Source organism: Trematomus bernacchii, unplaced genomic scaffold, assembly GCF_902827165.1.
Source record: "Trematomus bernacchii unplaced genomic scaffold, fTreBer1.1, whole genome shotgun sequence".
Classification (NCBI taxonomy): Eukaryota; Metazoa; Chordata; class Actinopteri; order Perciformes; family Nototheniidae; genus Trematomus; species Trematomus bernacchii.
This window is the reverse complement of record NW_022987720.1, coordinates 22,044,566-22,065,677: the sequence shown is the minus strand read 5'-3', so window position 1 is coordinate 22,065,677 and position 21,112 is coordinate 22,044,566. Positions and strand designations below refer to the sequence as shown.

General features: G+C 39.1%; 1 long non-coding RNA gene and 1 pseudogene across 1 annotated transcript; one reads left to right on the top strand and one right to left on the bottom strand.

Annotated features, from left to right (window-relative positions):
• Positions 1-593: 593 nt before the first annotated feature.
• Positions 594-6,777, top strand: LOC117493146 (annotated as a pseudogene).
• An 8,552-nt stretch (positions 6,778-15,329) lies between these two features.
• Positions 15,330-16,779, bottom strand: LOC117493164. Its single transcript, XR_004556945.1, has 3 exons — positions 16,584-16,779; positions 16,445-16,482; positions 15,330-15,396 (listed from the first exon to the last, which is right to left on the bottom strand). It is a non-coding gene; the product is annotated as an uncharacterized LOC117493164 (long non-coding RNA).
• Positions 16,780-21,112: the final 4,333 nt, after the last annotated feature.

Below are 21,112 nucleotides of genomic sequence, written 5' to 3'. Positions count from 1 at the left end.
TAAACAATTGTCAATGAAAGACATCTAGAAACCTGCTTCTAGGTGTGAATTAAGATAAGATAAGATGGACCTTTAGTGATCCCCGAAGGGAAAAGTCAGGTGTTATAGCAGCAACAGAATAAGAGAGAAACCCAGATAGTACACATGATAATATACACAGGTATAATAAGAATACTACGGAGCCCCTCGCTAGAACACAAATAAAATGATAAAAGTACAAATTACAAATTAAATAAGAATACACTTACACTAAGTAATGGAAATAACAAAAATAACATAGGTAAAACTCTGCTCTGTGAATATACTCTATATTCATTGAGAATATATGTAATCTATATTCAATATTAAATTGAACCGGGAGATGTGGATGTATATTAAATAGTGTTTACATAATGTAAATTGTATTTCTAGAATAACTTATTTTAATTTGTTATTAAACAAATAACATGTTTTGTACCCTATGGTTTGTACCAGCAGAGCTCGCTGTAGACCACAGCTGAAGACACGTCGCCATATTGAACTTCCTGTTGACATTTGGTAGGCGTGTGTTTGTGTGTGTGTGTGTTTGTGTGTTTGTGTGTTACCGTCAGCTGCTTTATTTTACAGACAGTGAACCGACAGTACAGAAACCATGGGAAGGAAGAAGAAAAAGCAAATGAAGCCTTGGTGCTGGTATCCTTTTTCCAATGCTTACATGCAGTGTTACTACGTTATCCTGCTCTTATCAAGACCTGTATCTGTTTGAGAGAGATATCCTTATTATCATGTAATGTTACTCATCTAACGTCACTGTAATCACAACAACACATGTGTAGCGTTAGCAGCATGGTTAGCAGACTAACATTATGCATCCATATGTTTACGTGTTGTCCGTGTTGCTTTAGTTTAATGAAATATCACAGGATATTATAATGTGAGGAGATGCCTGATTTTGATACCCTGTGATTTGTGTCTGCTTAGGGGTTTGAGTAAACAAATGCACCAAACGTCTTTATGATGTAAAATAGCATTACAATGATTTTTTTCAGAGGGGTTTCCTAATGTTAATGACAGGTACTGTAACAGAGATTTTGATGATGAAAAGATTCTCATTCAGCATCAGAAGGCTAAACACTTCAAATGTCACATCTGTCACAAAAAGCTATACACTGGCCCTGGGTTTGCAATCCACTGTATGCAGGTGAGGAAATGTATAATAGAAACCATCTCTGTCAAATCAAAAAAGTCCTTTGTTTATACACTTCACTCACACTTGTATCATAGGTGCATAAAGAGACCATTGATGGAGTCCCTAATGCAATACCTGGAAGAACAGATATTGAGCTGGAAATATACGGCATGGAGGGTATTCCTGGAAAAGACATGGAAGAGAGAAGAAGAGTCCTGGAACAAAAGAACCAAGGTATGTGCATAAAATACACAAATGTAGACTTTATTGATCCCAAGTTGGGAAATAATTTTCTTACAGCAGCAGTGTGTTGGTCTGTCCTTCATATTTTCTTATTCACAGCCAATCATTACAGTATCGTAGGAAAATATAAACACATCCACAGTAGAAAATACATTTATCACAAATAATACACATTATATATTGTTCTAGACAAATTAAAATGTTCTTTAAAATACCAATATACTGCAGCAACAGCAATATAGATGTACAGGAGCAGAGACATATTACGGTGTATTCTAGAGATGTATTGTGCCCCTGCCTATTGTTCAGAGACTCAAAAGAAAAAGCAGAACCAGGATGACTCTGATGAGTACGATGAAGATGACGAACCCGGACCCTCCTTTCAGCAGCCCGCTGCGGGACAGCCGCAGGCCGCGTCCATCCCCCCCCATGACGCAGCCCGGCATGCCCCCTGGCTCTGGAGCTCCAGGGATACCACCAGGGAGCTACTCGGGTAAGACCCTAAACAACACTGTATTGGTGCTGTTTGCAAAGTAAGATGGCAAAACCTATGAACATGTATCCCTGTGTTTTGTCACTAAATAGATGACTGTATTGTACATGGCACTTGATAAAATGAAATAAAAACAATAATTATGATGTTAAAATAGGAATATTAATGAAAACAGAAGCATCATTCCATTTATAATCCACATAAATAACTTGTGATTTGAGTTTAACATAATCTTTCTGTTTAAGGAATTCCCCCAATGATGCCAGGTGTGCCACCAATGATGCACGGAATGCCCCCCGTAATGCCAGGAATGCCTCCAGGGTGACATTTTGGGATTTTTAATAATAACTGTCATTCCTATTTAATCCCATCCTCATGATATGTTGGTATTTTAAACATGAACATGTTTCCTCGTGTGTTTAGCATGATACCAATGGGAGGGATGATGCCTCCAGGTGCTGGGATGCCACCAATGATGGCCGGGGTGCCACCAGGTAATGCCTCGTCTGCTTATACTAACTAATACTAACCTCCACAACATTGCCGTAACATGTGTTTTTTTTTGTCATTTAAATTAGTTTTAAAATGTTGAATAAGTCAAATGTGAAATAAAGAAGATAACACTTTAATATAAACATATTTTACAACTATAATAAATAAAGTAGCATAAAAAGAAAACAAATATCAGCATATAAAGATACTATAACAAAGCATATCATCATTTAATACTTAATACCCTATGGTTAATAAACTAATCCTCTTTTAGGAACTTTATATATTTTGAAAATGTAATCCATCATCACTTACAAGAATAAAATACATTTTTCCAATGAAAGTTTGTCAATGTATATTGTGACACTGCTGCAGTGAGGCTTCACTTGTTCCCTCATGTTATGAATGTGTCTTGCTGTTGTCAGGCATGCCTCCCGTGGGCCACCCGCCCTGGCATCACACACATGTCTCAGGTTCCCCCCTGCTGCAAACGTCCTGACTCGACCTGCTGTTCCTGCTGCCCCCCCCGCCCAGCCTGGTCTCTCAAAGCCTCTTTTCCCCATTGCTGGACAGGTAAGACCTTCATGACACCATTTATCACTTCTCATCTCCCTCAGTTGTCTGATAGGGCTACACTTATCCTTTTGAATAAGGGATGTTTGAGTAGCTCTCTGTTCCCAACATGCTGCTATAAAGGAGACTTTTTACAGCAATCCTTCTACTGGATGTAGAAATGATCTGTATGTTTCTCATCTCAAAGTCAACTTTATTGTCAATCTTTCAGTTTGTGTTGTACAGACAAAGAGATCGATATACCGTTTCCCACCATCCCGAATACAAAAAACAAATACAAAGAAATTCGAGAGATATTTACCAAGTTTGAGAGAACCTTACCGAGAGCAAAAACCCAGCTCTCACCGGGAGAGAGCTACCAGGAGGAACCCCCCCCCCCCCCCCCCCTCTCCTCTCTCTCTCTCTCTTCTCTCTCTCTCTCCTCTCTCTCGCTCCTCTCTCTCTTCTCTCTCTCTCTCTCTCTCTCTCTCTCTCGTTTGCTCCTCCTTCTCCGCCAGTGTCTTTATGCTCAAAAAACAGGACAGAAAAACCTAAAGACACCTCCTCCATACCCATATTGTGAAACCATGTTTGTGTAAAAAGGTCATGACCCCTACTCTGCAGGACTTGCAAAATATTATTCTCGGCTATGGCACAAACACCTTTTTGGGGCCTCAGTCTATTTCTCCTTAAGTCAGGAAGCCCCCCTCCCTGTGTACTGCCTGTGAGGGGAAGAGAGAAGAAACTGTCTCTCCTCTCTTATCAGTGACACCCATAAACCATAATAGGCCTTACACACTCAATGTAACAAACCACTTGTGTTTTGTTTATACTGTAAATATAGAAAATCATAAAATATGAAGCATTTTCATTGTGGGTTATACAAGAATATAATTGATTATATTTGATTATAATTAACTTTCGTTTTAAGTATTCAACCTAATATGGAGATCTCAACAACCTAAATAAAAGCACAACAATTAATATATCCAAAAATAACAGTCACTTCAATATCTTTGAGAATGTACATTAGTGCAAGACTGTCCATAGCAGCGTAAAAAAAGAAGTGTCTGTTGCTGGATTTGAGTGTCTGTGTGTTATCTCGACTCTCTCCTGTGCTGCAGATGGTCAGTCGCGTTGCAAGTACAAGTGCAGATTCTCAGTCTGCCTCCCCTAAAGCTCTGTCACAAGTATGCTGCTGTCTGCCTGCTCCACTGTGACACCCTGCAGCTTTACACCTGGCATGCACATCACTTTGAATAGTTTGCCTGCTGTGGTATACCTGGGAATTCATTCTGTTTTATTTGCCTGAGCTGTTATTGTAAGAAATGATCAATTCTAACCAATTATGGGGCTAGAAAATACTTTGTGTAATGTCTAGCAAAATGCCATTGTTTGCATTTTGTTTTGCTACAAATCTGCATATATAGAATACATCTGAAAGGTTTGATTAAGCACCGTAACAACATGAGACAATCGAGAATAATGCAGATTTGTAAATGAAGCTTCTTTATTCTGAACTGCTTTAGGGCACAGCACAGCGGGCTCTTTTGGATTTGTTTTCTTGCAGGCTACAAAATAGATTGAACTTAGTCATACTTTAAAGGGTTACTCTCCCATTTTTATTACATCAGTTTTATAGAGATTACTTAGACCCGAATTATAAACTTGCGTTTACATGCCATTATGAAGTGAAAATATACATTTGCACAATCAAAGCCTGATAATCTGTGTTCTTCTGGAGACTTAAATGAGTTGAAGTTTGATTTACCCACTTAAATCTCTCAAACACAATCTTTGTAATGTCCAGTTGTCAAAATCAAAATGTTCTTCTCGGCCACTTTATGGCAATATATGACAGGCATACATCTTAAATACTTGATTCTGATTGGTCAACTACTGCATTCTGCTTCTTAATAACAGAACATTGCTATGGATGCAATTGTATCAACATTTTATTAATCTAAAACAATTTGAAATCAATATTTTGTGTCAATTATGCTCGTATTAGAAAAATGAAAAGTGCAAAAACCACCTTAGCTGTCTTTTCTTCCCTTCTTGCTGAACCAAAGTTTAAACCAGGCCGAATTAAAGTAGCGAAAAATCACAACAGAAGTTATTTCATGACCCTTTTCATGAAGAGCAGGTCACATAGACACTCATTAATGGGAGTAACCACAAAGTATGACTACAGTTTATCTTTTTATGAAAATGAAATGCTTTCCAGCTTCTCTACGTGTTTTCTTCTCTCCTCCCTCAGCAGTCAGGGTCTCCCCCCCCTCCCTCCTCCTCCTCCTCCTCCTCCTCCTCCTCCTCTGACCCCTCGAAGCCCACCTTCCCGGCCTACTCTCAGACCCCCCGCTCAGCCCCGGCAGCAGCACGCTCTCCAAACCCCCCTCCACTGTGACCAGTAAGCCTGCCACCCTCACCACCTCCAGTGCAACCAGTAAGTTGATCCACCCTGATGAGGACGTCTCACTGGTGAGTGCTCCACCTTCAACGCTCTCTCTTACCTGGTTTTGACAAATGTTTTTGTTGGCATTTTGTTATTTTAACACATCAACACACCTACAGTCATTCTTTAAGGGACGGTTCATTTATTTGAGGCTTGACATTGATTGACGTTTATTTTTCCAAAGTAAGTAGACATTTTGAGGAGAAAGTCTTTCACACAGCCAAAGTCTTTCCTTGTTTATTTCTCCTGGCTGATCTTCAGAGATTCAGTCTCTAATAACTTGTTCTCTTTTGCTCTGTGTGTCTGGTAGGAGGAGTTGCGGGCTCAGTTGCCGAGATACCAGCACAGTATTTCCTGCCCAGGCCAGACCCCCGCTGCTGCCCCCTCAGCGGGGGGCATGATGGCTCAGCAGCCCGGCATGAGGCATCCCATACCTAGTAGGCTACTGACTTCCTTTTAGTAGTTGTTAGCATGTTGTTGGTGTGTTAACCACAGCTGTTTATTCTTAGCTGTTGTTGGGTACAACGCTGTACTTCAGGATGAGGATGTCTCTAAAGAATCTTTACCTTTAAACTGTTCCTGATGCTATAACTTACCAGCAATATTGAACGATATGTGTGATATGAGGCATATCTGTAGGGATGGCAATGTCTCTATTATTGGATGGTTTGTCATGGTCCCCAGAAGATAAATCCTGATGACTTGGTGATCCCCTTTTTCTTATAGCACCTTTAATAAGTCAAAGTTTTTATTTGTCCAATACTTTGGTTATATTATATTTAAAATATAAAAACATTTCTTGTCGTTCCGTATGACCTGAATCAGACATAATTACAGCATTATGGACTCTTGTTATAAGGTAAAACACATAGGATTTTTTATATTAATTTCCCCAGGACAGTACGGGTGTCCTCCCCAGGGGATGCCAGGCTACATGCCAGGGGGGATGCCTCCATACGGACAGGCCCCTCCTGTGGGTCCCCCCGGGTACCAGGGAGCCCCTCTCCGGCCCATGGGTCTGAGGCCCCCTGTCATGTCTCCTGGAGCCCGCTACTGAAGCCTGCCATCCTCTCTTCAATAGGTTTGGACACTCAACCCTTTTCTAATGTCCTCAACTGCTAGTAGAAATCAGTATTGGTATTATATTACCACCACATACTGTTTATTCTACTACTGAGCTATGAGGAAGAGACACTGAATACACAACAAACAAAAGAGTTATAACAGCATCACAGAGCGCATTGGGAAATATTCACATTGTACCTAACCAAGACTATGAAGTGTTGTTTGAAACCATCTCTGTTCTGTGGCTTCTTTTCCTTCTCATGTTTCATTCAGGTGTGTAGAAGTGTAGTAGATGTGGTTCGTAGTGTTGTGAAGGCGCTGGAGTTACATGGGCAGTACCCACCCCTTTATCAAGGCAAGTTGTCTGTAAATACATTTCTGTTCTGAGCTAACAGTGAGGCCTTCACAGTTATGAGACGTCACAGCAGGTTTGTACTCCAGTTATAAACATGGTCAATGTTGTCTTTAAGGTGAGTCAACAGAAATGTACATCTCTGCTTTTATTTGAAAAATGCTAGTAAATGTTTCACTTTTGAATTGAGTATTTACCGTTCAAAATAAATAAATGATTGGTAGTATGTACGTGCCGAGTGCATTTTACAGCTGCATAACCTCCGGGTCGCTGCGGTGCTTAAACCCAGATTTCTCTTCTCCCTGTAGTGATGCCATGGGGGACCGGCTGAGGCCGAGTCTCAGTGTAGCCCTGTTTCAGCCGGAGGCAAGTCCCACCATTTTCTGTCTTCTCATTCATTGCCAGGGGCCCTCACAGCTTAAACGCTGTTGGATCTCAAGGTCCCCAAACTTGCAGCAAGTTTGGTGAAGGCCCTTGTTTGTGTTTTTGCGTTGAGGCATCATTTTATTCAGGCATGTCAGTTTATGTGAATACTGTTGTATACTGCTGAGATTGTACAGTATGTGTCATTGAATCTGTATTCTCCATTCTTGATTGGTGGGAGCACCAGGAAGCTTGGTTTTCATTTAATAACTTCATACGGAAAGTGTGGAGTCATTCAATTAAAACAGTTTTCTTTTTTAAAAGCTAAAGAACTAGTAAGTAAGTATGGCTTGGTAAAATGTCTAATCACATACAGCCATATATATATGAATGTTTGTTGGGAGGTTTAGGATGCAAATATGCTTGTAAAATGGCTTTTCCACTTAATCCTGTTTGTTTCATCAGCTGTCCTCACTTGATCATTTGAATTTAACTACTTACATGAAGGAGAACCCTACGAGTACCAGGTTAGTTAAAGCTGTAAGTACCACTGCTATCATTTTGACTTCCATCGACCTGAGTTTTGTACACACATATGATCTTATTGAAAAACATAAGATGAGCCCACAACAATTCCAAAGTGTTTGACATGATGAGAGCCAAACATTCTCTATGATCTCGAGAAACAACTCGACTCGGGTCAAGTTGATACTTGAGTGTCAAACATATGTATTTTGTTCTAGTTTGGGATTAATATGATTACCATTTCCATATAAGGTTTGATGGGTATAACCACCATTTCAATTAAGGATGAAATGCTCTACATGAGCAATACAGAGTCTTCCCTGGTAAGTATGGATGCATCACTCTGTTTAATATGCTTATAGTGTTGTTTACATGAAGTGGCTATCTGCCCACTCAGGTGGGAACTTTGTGTTTGCTCTTGTATTGTAGATTTGAAGTTTTGTACAATTTCAATACAGTATTTTGTTCCCACAGATTTATTCATTAGAATTTTGCTGTTTCTTTATACTGTGACTATTTTTCAATGTGCATTGTTGTTTTCTTATGTGTCCTACTTTTGAGGTACAGTTTCTTTTTTAGGAATTAATGATTGATGTTTTTAAGATTTATTAGGATTCTTTATTTTTGTGATTCATGAAGACAGAAATGGTAAATAAATGCTAATAGTAAATAAATGACACCCCAGTCCAACATGTCTGGACAAACAACCTTATACTAATCCAGGTACTACTGAACATTACTCAATGAAAAACTCTTAAGGAAATATTGAATAAATTGTTATTAATAGTGCAGCAGATGTTTTTCTTTAAATCAAAAACTGAAGCTTCCCCAGCAATATTTGTTTTAGGATGCTCTTTAAAAAACACTACTGCATATTATTTGTTATATTTGCACCAATGTCTGAATAGTAATTGTTGTTCTTGAAATAAACAGTTTCATAACTATAATGTGTCTTTCTAATGTCTCCCCTTTATTATTATTAATATTATTTTATGTATGTGAAAACACTTAATGGGACTCCTTGATAGGAACTTCCTGTAAATTACCTTTGATAATTTTGTGAATTTTGACTAAGATAGAGATCACTTTTGCAATAATATAAAGGTGCATATTAGTGGAATGTATATTTCCGTAGTAAAGCATTTAATCTTTTGATCATAAGAGTATTGATTCAACGAGGAAATGTTTGTAAAACTATAGATGAAGTAGAATTTAAATCAAGACTGAAGTAACAACTTTATTTCTTGTTTCATGCAGTAACTGATGAGCTCAATAATTGTCTGAAGTCACATTTTGACAATCAGACCTTAGGCGTGACAGAGGAAGCATTATTGCATATGAAACATTGCCTATAGGTATGTACATACAGTATTTACAATCTATTAATTGTCAATGCAAAAACAAAAACGTTATTTTCAGTGAAAAGTTAAATAACTCTCATATTGTAGCCCTTTTTCAGCCTTAAAGAAGTCTTCTCATTCATAAGGGCGTGTACAGCTTACTGGTTGGATCTCAGTGTCCAGCAACTTGCAGAACAATGAGTAAAGGCTATGGTTAGGTTCGTGTTACACACCTTCAGGCAGGTCAAGAAAAGATGTATCATACATCCCATTGATCTCTTATTTGCTTTTTAACCTGTATCCTTCCATTATTAGATACAGAGAACATACGAAGGCTGTGTTTTCATGTTTTAACATGACATAAAAAAGTACTTTTATATTTCAAAATGAAATTACATAATGAACAGAAAAACAATACATTAAGGGCAAGTGCCAGAATAAATAATGTATTAGAAAACAAAAATGCTTGATAAATTCTGAGTATGAAATATGTTAACATGTTATGTACAACTGTATTGCCCTGATCTTAAAATCTCACATTTGCAAGCCATTTCCTCGTGGGATTGTCTGCTTTTTATTGTACATACACAAGGCAGACTTTGTGGTACAATTCATTTGCCCTTTTTAGATCATTAAAAAAACAAAAAAGTATTAAAATCAAAACATAATAATGTTCAAAATAATGAAATGGAAAAAATATATATATAAATACCCGTACAGCTTTCTTGTTGGATCTCAGTGTCCAGCAACTTGCAGAACAATGAGTAAAGGCTATGGTTAGGTTTGTGTTACACATCTTCCGGCATGTCAAGAAAATATGTATCATACATCCCATTGATCTCTTATTTGCTTTTCAACCTGTATCCTTCCATTATTAGATACAGAGAACATACGAAGGCTGTGTTTTCATGCTTTAACATGACATAAAAAGTGAAAAGTACTTTTACATTTCAAGATGAAATTACATAATGAACAGAAAGACAAAACATTTCAAAATAATGAAATGGAAAAAATATATATAAAAATAGCCTAAATACTACTTAATACTCCCATTAAATCGGTTTAAGACTCAACCTTTCTCTTGTTTTCCGTATTTGAAAAATAAAATCTTTTATATTTTCATTTTTCCTTTGACAGCTGTATTCAGAACTAGCTTCTTTTTCTTGAGAATCATACCCCAGAGTGTCAAGGAATAATTTGCCCTGCATGTCCTGCTTCGCCCTCTGACGCAGATGCCCAACCTTGGACAGACTATCTCCCTTAAGGAGGGGCTGCCCTAGCATTTTGTTGTTGCTACCAGTTTATGACCGGGCAACTCTTGGTCAGAGATAGTTATTGTTGTGGGACACCTGGAACACATCCTTCTCGGGTGTAGATGACCCCGAGCCATAAGCGACAACAAATGTGATTCAGTGTCCTCAGCTATTTAGTCTATCTATTGAAGAATGTTGATTATTACACACTGAACTAGTTAAAACCTCAAGCTACAGGAGGGTTCTTCAGAATTGGTTTGGCATCTCTACTCTGTGGTCAACCCGTGGCTCATGACATGTCTTGTGAATTCTCCGGCCGAAGCTCCAAATAAACTGTCAGTGTTTGCCATCAAAGCTCCAGCTCTCCTCGTGTCTCTCTGAGTCCTGTTTCCAATTGCTTCAGACATTTCCCCCCCACACAACAATGTGTCATAAGACTGGACCGATATTTACAGATTAACATTGTGAGCATTATTCCATTACTTGGATGTCACTGGCAACAACTCCATCGAATGAAAAGCCCAAGTAGAAGGTAACTTGTTCATTTCCATTTGGCAAGGAAGCAGAATGTCGAGGATGGACCCTGATTTTGCTGTCTCTGGTTCCACCTTTCACAAACAAGCTTCCATTTTCTGTCCATCCTTCAACACGTTGGAGTAGCTTCATAACTTCCTCGTTTTTCCATACTTCTCCTCCAAGCCATTTCAGGTTTCGTTCACTTAGAGTGCCTTTGACCAGTGCTTCGATAGCCGTTTTGTGTACAAACTTGTTAAGACCTTTTGGTTTTGCCAGAAAGAAGTGGGTCAACAGTTTCCTCCGACGAGTATTAAGGCTTTTTTGCTCAAAGAGTCTCTGCAGTGCATTAATGGCTGATAAAAGGAGCTGAGCATCAGCAGAACTGAGTTCATTGCCAGATTCAGGCCAAAACAGAAGGGAGAGAAGGAAGAGGGCACTTGCACTTGACATGTTTTTCCCCTTGGTAATAAATCTCTTGCTGAGATTTTGAAGTCTGTCAAGGGACAGGAGCTTTGAGGACCCAGGTAGAGTACAGTTAAGAGCTATCTGGCAAACAATATAGTTTGCAAGTTCTGTTGGTTCCAAGCTATTACTTCTCAGGTTTTCTGGGTACATTTCAATAATTGTCTCGAGTTTTTTTCCTGCCCTCCGTGGGTCCTTGTCAAAAAGCAATGAGAGGATGGATGTAAAATTCCCTCCACCAAGTTTGTAGGTCCTAATCTGTCTTTGGAATGGAGAAAGCCCTTCAGCCTGACTGGGAATGTCAGTACTGTCGCTTTCGTCTTCTTGGTCACTCTCATCTGCTAAAATGCAAAAGAATTCAGCATAAACAGCACTCTTCCTTCTCAGCCATTTTTTTGGACTGTACACTTGTTCTGGATCCCTCGCATCAAGTTCTTCATCCTCTTCGCTAATGTCGGGTTGAAAGTAGCTGAAGGTCTTCTGAAATGCACTCAAGTGCATTGCATAAGCTCTTTTGTAATCCTTTCAACTGAGGATGAAACCCCTGCCAGGGTCTTTTTACATCTTCTGGTATGTAGTCTGTTTCTGTTAAGTACTGCAGCAACTCTGATTTTCCAGTATTGTTTGAAAAAACATTGACTTCTGACAGGAATTTTAGCAGCCTGCAGCCAACATCTACTTCCCCGTAGTACGAACGGTTGACAGCCTCTTTCGTTAATGATTTCTCGGAGGCCCGGAAGGCAGAGATTCCTTTGAGGGCAGTGCTTATGATTTGAATGTCGCTTTCAGGGGATGGTGTCCTAGTGTCAAACAAGTGGTAAAACCACTTCTTGTAAACTTGTCCTAAAGTATCAAGGACAAATGGATCAAGTGGAAGAAGAGATTTGCTTCCTCTGCCCATTCAAGGGCCTCTTCAAATCTGAATTTTGTGTAAAGCAGCCGGGCAAGCTGTTGTGCAAACATATGGATCTTTACCCAAAGCGAGGTAAGCAGCTTTCATGAGATCAACAGCTTTCTGTACACCATCTTTTTCGGTGCTGATATGCTCAATAAGGGGTGAAAAAGCTGTGTCTACAGAATCACCTCTGCTCTTTTTACTGCGTTTGATGAAAAGATCTCTGATGAACTTCAGCAACTCGTCTCTGGCAAACCTATGATTGATAAGTACTTTGTCAGTGATGAGATCCATGGCAATATCACTCTGAGGAAAAATTGCAGACAGCTGAGTCAGAATTGCCTCCGCCAACTTTGGATGAATAATCCTTATTGATGAGATGTGTGTTGACGATTCATTAAGGTGGATGAAAATAATCCGAGCTTCATCACTGAGCTGATCCACGAAGGCATGGTACTGAGCTCTCTCAACATGGGTAGCTATGCCAAGAGATGCCTCGCAGTGTGATACAGACAGGTAAGAGTCTTCAACATAGTAGTTCAAGAGAGCCACAAATCTGATGAGGCGAGTGGTGAGTGATGAATGATCAACTTTAAGTAAAAGGTTTTTCACAAAATCTTCAATGTAACTTTTCTTGAACCCTTCGTTCCACAGCACAAATGTGAGGATGAAGTTTGGTTCAAAGTCCAGCTTGAGTTGCTCAAGTTTTTTTGAGAACAAAGGCTTCTCTTCATTTGTAAGCTGATGTCTGACTGCCACTGTTTGTGATGATGATTCTCTGCACATTCTTTCTGGTTTGTTTGACCTGTTGCAAATAAGGAGGATAAAGCACAACACTGAAGGATTTCTTTTTTGGGTTGCAACGACATTTCCAAGTTCCCGCCTGAGATCATGTATGTAATCTGCATTGCGGTCCTCCAAGAGCAAGAGCACTGGCAAACAGTTGTCTTTGTCTCTCTCGTCATGTTCTCTCAGTCTCACTGCATGTTCACACACAGTTGTGATGTCCTTACTCTGTTTAACCACTGCACATCGCACTTTCTTTCTCCAACTCCAGAGGATCTGTCTTGCCACTGTACTTCCACCACTGCCAGGTTGATGATATATGTTCACACTCTCAATGGGACGTATGGCCTTGGGACGCTGTTTAATCCTGTCCAGTATTGTGCTTGTTTCACTATAGGCATCCCTCTTTATGATATTTCCACACTTTTGTTTGTCAGACAGCCAGAAATTGATCCACTTTATCTTTCCACCATGATAGAAGTTTCTCTCAATTTGTTGGATTTCTTCCTCACTCATGATATCCACATTTGTATCATCACACTGATCAACACTGATGATTTCCAAAGAATCTAACATAGCCTCTTCAACTGACTTTAAGAAGCAAAGTGCTCCGTTAAAGACAGGTAATGTCCTGGTGGGTTGATTCTTTGAGAGCTGAATGCTTTGAACTGTGGCGTCCACATGACTCAGTGGCATTTCAACAATGCTGATTTCTTTGAGTGAAGACATGTCACAAGACACCTGGGCAAGACTTGCCCAGTTTTCGTAGTTTTCCTTTGACTCAGATATTACTGCCAAAAAATCATTTCCATTCATCTCTGCAAAGAATTCATGGAAAGTCTCAACAAGTGGCTGCTCAATATCCGACATGAGCAGGAAGAGGACTACAAATGACTGCCTGGGAAGGATGTCATTGCAGATGAGAGATACTGCCTTTTTCAGTTTCTTCTTTCTTGTTTTGATCCACGTCTTTTCATCACAGGTTTTCTCTCCTCCGGGAAAGTTTTTTCTTCCATTGCAGAAAATCCAGCTTGTTCTCTCAAAAAGCTGCAACGAAACAACAAAGTCGGAAGGTTTTAATCGATCATTATTTGCGTAGTTTATCAAGAAAGTGAAGGTTTACAGCCTTCTGCTCCTTGTATCTTCCACAAAGACCAGATTTCTTTGAATCAGGGTCAAAATCAAACACACAGAAGATATTCATGTGTAGCAAGAAGCTCATGTGGCTGAGATGCTCGGTGTGAAATTTGTTGGTCACTATGATGTAGAACATGGAGTCGTCCATATGAGTTTTCCCACATGTTAAGAGGATGGAGAGTTTCCTCTCTTGATCTTCTTCACATTCAACAGTTGTTTGATTGCTTGAAGATTCTGCCTCTTCTCTCTGTTGGTCTTTCTCCTTGAGGTCTTTGAATGAAAAGAACAAGGTCATCATCTGGTATGCGTGGTGTGTTAGCTCCGACTCTCTGATAAGGAACTATCTCTTCAAGTTTGATTTTTTTGTCCTTCTCAGAGAATTTTGGGAGACCAACAGAGAAAAGCTTGTCTTTCACAATGCTTGCCTTTGGAACAACATCATACTCAATGACCCATGTTTTCTCACTAGTTTCCTTGTCAAGGACCTCAATGAACCGGGGGTTCCTTATGCAACTCCTGGTGTCGCATTGTTGATTTGACCCTCTAAAGCATCTTTCAATGTAGTCTAGTGCATCAACAAAATCCTCTTGACTCTCGAACAGGAACCCCAATGATTTCAACCATGCTGATGTTTACCTCTTATTTTATCCATAATCCCAAAATGAATGGTCCCATTGCTTCGCATATTCATGCACGCACATGCAAATCTTAACACCTCACTTGCTACCTTTGATTGTAGTCTTTTTGAGTCTAGTTTGTGTGCAGTCTCCAGGGACTTATATTCATGACATGGATCAATCATGTTTTCAATTCCTGTTTCTGGAGGGGTAGCACATTGTGTTTGATATATCTGCAGTTTTTTCATGCTGGTCAAAGTTACGAAAGTCACAGAACGATACTTCTGTAGAAGTTTAAGTTATCATCCAGCTCCGTAGGGCTACTGTCCCCTTCTGCTCCTTCACAAGGTTTTTGTGAAAGGGGGTTTGGTTCTTGGCCAGGATTTAATAGCTTTCCTTTTACAATGTCTCTCTCCTTTTCACCTAAATCACTTCCTTTTTTGAGTTTGTTTGGTTTAGATTTTAAAAGTTCATCTCGTTTGTTCAGTAGGAGTTCAATTTGGCCACTTTTCATTTCAATTGTTGTGGCTGAGGAACTCCCTCTGTAGAGTTGTGAGAACTGGTCCTGTTACCGTCCTCCTCTTGCATTTTTAATTATGTAATTTTCTTTTATTCCAATGCATTTCAACCAGGAGTTCACATGAGATTCTGTCCATTTTTCACAGGACAGATCACGGCCATCCTGTAAAAGAAATTGTACATTTAATAGTGTCATAAGCAGTTTAATATATTCAGCCAGTTTGCTTACCAATAAAGACTGAAAAGAAGAACTGCTTACTTCAATGGCTTAGAGTAGCTACTTGAGGAGCCGTGGACATAAGTGTTTTTTTTTACAGGCGTGACACGTCTTCAGGATTCTGATCTATTTAAGTTGTATTAAAATATTGCCCATGTGACTGCAGTGTTTTCCCAACGCAACCCCGTTACATATTATCAGAATAAGACTTAATATTTTCAAAGTTATCTTTATTTAGTTAAATATCTAAGTTTGTCCTTGCCTTGAAAGTAGCATATAATTCTGCAGCTATAATTCATTCTTGAGGTAAACGCTAACAAGCATTGATTTGCAACCCTGTCACTATCCGAAGAGTAATATGGTTGCACTACAGTTACAGGGTTGCATTTGCTGCGGTTCAATTTATTATCTTTAGTTAAATTAAATGTTTATGCATAATTTAGCATAATCTACATGTTTTAAATCTATTACTGTATTTTCCCAGAATATGAATTGCCTTTTTTGTATTGCTACCAGGTAGCCTAAGCATATTGAGGTTGCAACAACTAACAATGTTTCTTAACAATTATAAGAAAATGAACACACTGTGTTTGAATTAAAGTAAGATTAAAAGATTAATATCACTTTCTAAAAATTGATTTCAACAGTTCTAGCCCACCATTGAGCGCTTCTGAAAAGAAACTAAAAAAAATACTAGAAAAAGTTTACTACCTGTTTTTCTTAAATCCATAACAGAAAATTATAAAAGAAAGGGTTACGTTTTTCTGAAATGTTGTTGTCTGAATGTTCCTCCAATTCTGGAATGACCCAATAGCAGGGGTAAATGTTTTTAATGAACATTGATTGACAGCTCTTGGACTTATTACTCCTTGAAAAGTCACTGGTTCATATTGCACTAGACTTACTGGATGAAATACTTCACGTCTACACTCGTTACCAATATCAATGACTCCATTTTGCTTAACTCTAATAATATACAACATCTAACACTCACCAATCTCTGAAGAACTGCTTTCCATTTTTGGGCTGTTTCTAAAGACAGTGAAAAAAGGTTTAAGATTGTCATATCATAATTTGTGTATTGAATCAATGACATGGACATGCACACTATACATACCAAAGAACACTCTTACCACAAGACTAGAGCACTCATTGTTGATCATGTAACATTCTTTGGTGAGTCTGTTGGTGACAAAGAAGCATTAGTGTCCAAAAATTGTAATTAAAATGTAGTATGCATTTTGGTCCGTTTTATATGTGTAAAGTTACTTTTATTTTCCATAATTCTATATTGGGTTTTTTATGCATTTATATAATATTACTTTTTTAAGTAAGCAGTAGGAAATGTCACATCTGTTGAGTGAGCAACCAATTAAACAAGACATTTATTTTTGTCATATTATTACCGTTAAGATCAACACAGTCTCACTCCCGAGACCTGTAAAGACACCATTGCAGTAGTCGAGTCTACTGAAGATAAAAGCATGGACAAGTTTTTCCAAATCCTGCTGTGACATTAGTCTTTTAATCCTAGATATGTTCTTTAGGTGATAGTAGGCTGATTTAGTAACTGTTTTAATGTGACTGTTGAAACTCAGGTCAGAGTCCATGACTACACCTAGATTTCTGGCTCTATCTGTTGTTTTGAACATTGCAGACTGAAGCTCAGCGCTAACTTTTACGTTCTGCCTTGGCTCCAAAAACCATTACCTCAGTTTTATCTTTGTTTAATTGGAGAAAGTTCTGACACATCCAGTCATTGATTGTTCAATGCACTTACTCAGTGTTTGAATTGGAGCATAATCTCCTGGTGAAATTGTTACGTAAATTGTGTGTCATCCGCATAGCTATGGTAACTTATTTTGTTGTTTTTCATTATCTGAGCCAGTGGTAGCATGTAGATGTTAAAGAGAAGAGGCCCCAAGATGGAGCCTTGAGGTACCCCACATGTCATATTTGTCAACTCAGATGTATATTTACCTATAGAAACAAAGTTTTTCTGTCCTTTAAGTAGGACTCAAACCAATTTAGAACTGTTGCCGAAAGTCCCACCCAGTTTTCTAGTCGGTCTAGTAATATGTTGTGGTCAACAGTGTCAAACGCAGCACTGAGATCTAATAATACTAACACTGAAGTTCTGCCACTGTCTGTGTTTAAGTGGATGTCATTGAAGACCTTTACAAGAGCAGTCTCAGTGCTGTGGTTTGGACGAAATCTGACTGGAACACATCCAAACAGTTATTTAAATGCAAGAAGTTACTCAACTGTTGAAATACAACTTTTCAATGATTTACCTAGAAATGGCAGGTTTGATATTGGCCTGTAATTGTTCATTACTGAAGCATCTAGATTATTCTTTTTTAAGAGCGGTTTAATGACTGCAGTTTTCAGGGCCTCTGGAAAAATACTTGAGTGAAGAGATGTGTTTACTATATGAAGTAGATCTGAGGCCATGCAAGGAAAAACATCATTGAAAAATCCTGTTGGAATAATATCAAGGCAGCAGGAGGAGGATTTCAGAAGTTGAATAATGTCCTCTAAGTTTTACCATTAATCTGATGGAATTGTGTCATGGTGTTTGAATTGATATTAGGTGGACATAGGGACAACACATTTGCTGTACCTGATGCAGAGGCACTGACTGCTTGTCTAATTTTTCTGAATTTGTCAGTGAAGAAGGAGGCAAAATCATTGCACGCCCTGGTGGATAGAAATTCAGAGGCTACTGACACTGGGGGGTTGTTATTCTGTCGACTGTAGCAAACAAGGCACGTGCGTTGTTTTTATTTTTGGTAATGATGTCAGAGAAGAAAGACTGTCGTGCGTTTTTCAATTCCAAATTATAAAGGCCAAGTCTCTCTTTATAGATTTCAAAGTGAACCTGGAGATTTGTTTTTCGCCACCTACGTTCAGCTTTTCGACACTCTCTTTTTCTGTTCTCACGGTCATGGCCTTTCTCCATGGAGATATTTTCTTGCCAATCACTTCCTTTACCTTAGTTGGAGCAATGGTATCTATAACATTTTTAATTTTTGAATTAAAATGATCTACTAGCTCATTTACTGAGATGTTAGCAGGGGCAAGTGTGGATGAAAAATTATGAGTAAACATTTCCCTAGTATTTTCAGTTAAATATCGCTTTGTGTTACCTCTTTCTGAACATTTTGTGAACAGAAATAGAGCTCTCAAAGAAAACACAGGATGATCAGACGTGCAACATCAGTCACCACAACCTTTGAGATATTCAGACCCTTTGAGATAAGTAAGTCCAGAGTGTGGCCCCTTATTGTGCGTGGGCTCCGCCACATGCTGAGTCAGTCCATAGTTATCAAGAACACAAAACAGTTCTTTAGCCCCTCTGTCCTGGGGGTTGTCAACATGGATGTTAAAATCACCAACAATGACTAGACGGTCAAAGTCAATACACACTATCGACAGCAGTTCAGTAAATCATCAAAAAAAGCTTGCACAGTATTTGGGTGGTCTATAGATATTTAGGAACAGAGCTCGAGAGGAGCATTTCAGCTGAAGTGCCACATATTCAAAAAGAAGCAAAGTCCCCATAAGATGTCTTCCTGCATTGAATGGAATCATTGAACAAAATAGCAACTCCACCTCCTTCTTATGCATTCTTCTCCTGACCTCATAAAACTAAAGTTGGGAGGGGTTGATTCGATAAGAACAGCTGCACTGTTATTTTGTTCAATCCAAGTTTCCGTTAAAAAACATAAATCGAGATTGTGCTCAGTGATAAAATCATTGATTAAAAATGTTTTTCCTGCCAAAGACCTGACATTTAATAAGCTAGTTTAAGTTTGTTAATACACTATCAGTAAAAAAAATTGTGACAAGCTGTGGCTGACATGGAATCACTACTAAATTTGATAACCTCACACAAACGTTTGAGCACTTCTTGTTTCTAAGCTGATTTACAGCTCTTAATCTATTACCTATCAACACAGATATCGGCAAAGCTACTGGCATGAGGCTGATGGAGAGAGAGGGTGTTTTCACATGTTTAAAATGTGCATATATTGTTTCATTGCTTGTTACTTTGGATTTTAAATAACATGTTAGTGTTGCAGTTCATGAAAACCATGCAGGAAGCATTTTGACATCCCCCTGGATCCTTAATTTGTACACACTATCACATTATTATTGTGGTCTCTGGTGTCATTTTATTATGTTTTTAAACTATCATTCATGTTTTGTTGATCTGTACAGACCAGCGACGTGCAGTCAGTGGAGGCAGGGGAGGCAGAGCCTCACCTGTCATACTCCAATGTAACGGAAAAACAACTAAAGAAAAACGAAATAGTAATAATAATAAAATGTCTCCACTGATCTGTGTTGGTAAGTGTGATTTAATGTATGATTCTAATCGCTTTTTATAGTCAAAATCAGCAAATTTGCCGAGCTCCGCTATGGGAGCGATGACAAGTGAGGCAGGCACGTGCTCTGCCTCTCGTAAGCCCACAGTGGGTGTTTCTCAATCGCGAGTAAAGCTGCTTCAGAGCCACTATTTCAGCATACTACGTCATCGAGTGCCCGCCGAAGTACTGTTCCAATCTCCAGTATACTTGGAAATCTACCGAGCCCGGCGTACTCCGTTTGGAGAAATATCGAGTGTGCACATGAGTAGACTTCGCGGTCTTAAAATCCCCACAATGCTTTGCGCACGGACCAATTTCCCCACATCTGTGGCGGAAGATGTAAGGCGGGGCCTCTCATATGACGCACACCTGCACACTTGCTAGCGTGTTCCACTCTTTGTTTTCCGAATGTCAGGAAGTATTCTTGACTCGCTTCTGAGCAAGATGCTCGGCAGACATGTGCTACCAAGCAAGCGTACTCGCGATTGAGAAACACCCACAAACTTGCTGGAGCACGGCACTAATTTAGCGCGGGCACTTATTTTGTGAGCGCGCTCAAGCCAGTTACTGTGGGGTGAGGTGAGGCACAGATGAGATCTGCCTCACCTCAGAATGCGTCACCCCACAGAAACTGGCTGGAAAGCGGGCCCTAAGCACATGCCTGTTACCATCTCACTGTAGGTCACCAATGTAATATATGTAGATCCCTTTATTACATTTATCCTCGCCATCCATAGTCTCTAAATAACTTATTTCACGTATATATGATATTTAGGCTCGCTGGTCTCAACGGCAATGAAAATGCACCAGGGGAGGCAGCCATAACCTCTGCCGCACTGAAGGGGGCGCACGTGAGCCCACAGGTTCTTGTTGCTACTGTAATTCTACGCAGAGACGGTAGACGTAACAACAAACTAGACTTTTGAAACTACAGGAAGATAAGGAGGACTTTTACAAAAAAGTAATAGAGATTGTTGTCCAGAAGGATAGCATGGACTTCATCTTCAAGTCAAGGTAAGACCACATTTGTAATGAAAATGGGATCTTACTAAGAAAGAACAATCCAATATTTAGATTTTGGGTATCCTTTTGTTGAACGGTCTGTTTAAAATGAATCGAAGCATCAGACTAAAAAAGCTTTTGAAAATAACAGAATATTTCGATTAAGGTCAAAATATAATATTTGTAAATCTGACTCAGTGAGTCAGTGCCTCACCAGCCATGAACCTCACCGCACGTCACTGGTACAGACTAAATCAAATCAAATCAAATAAAAATGTAAAACTTGT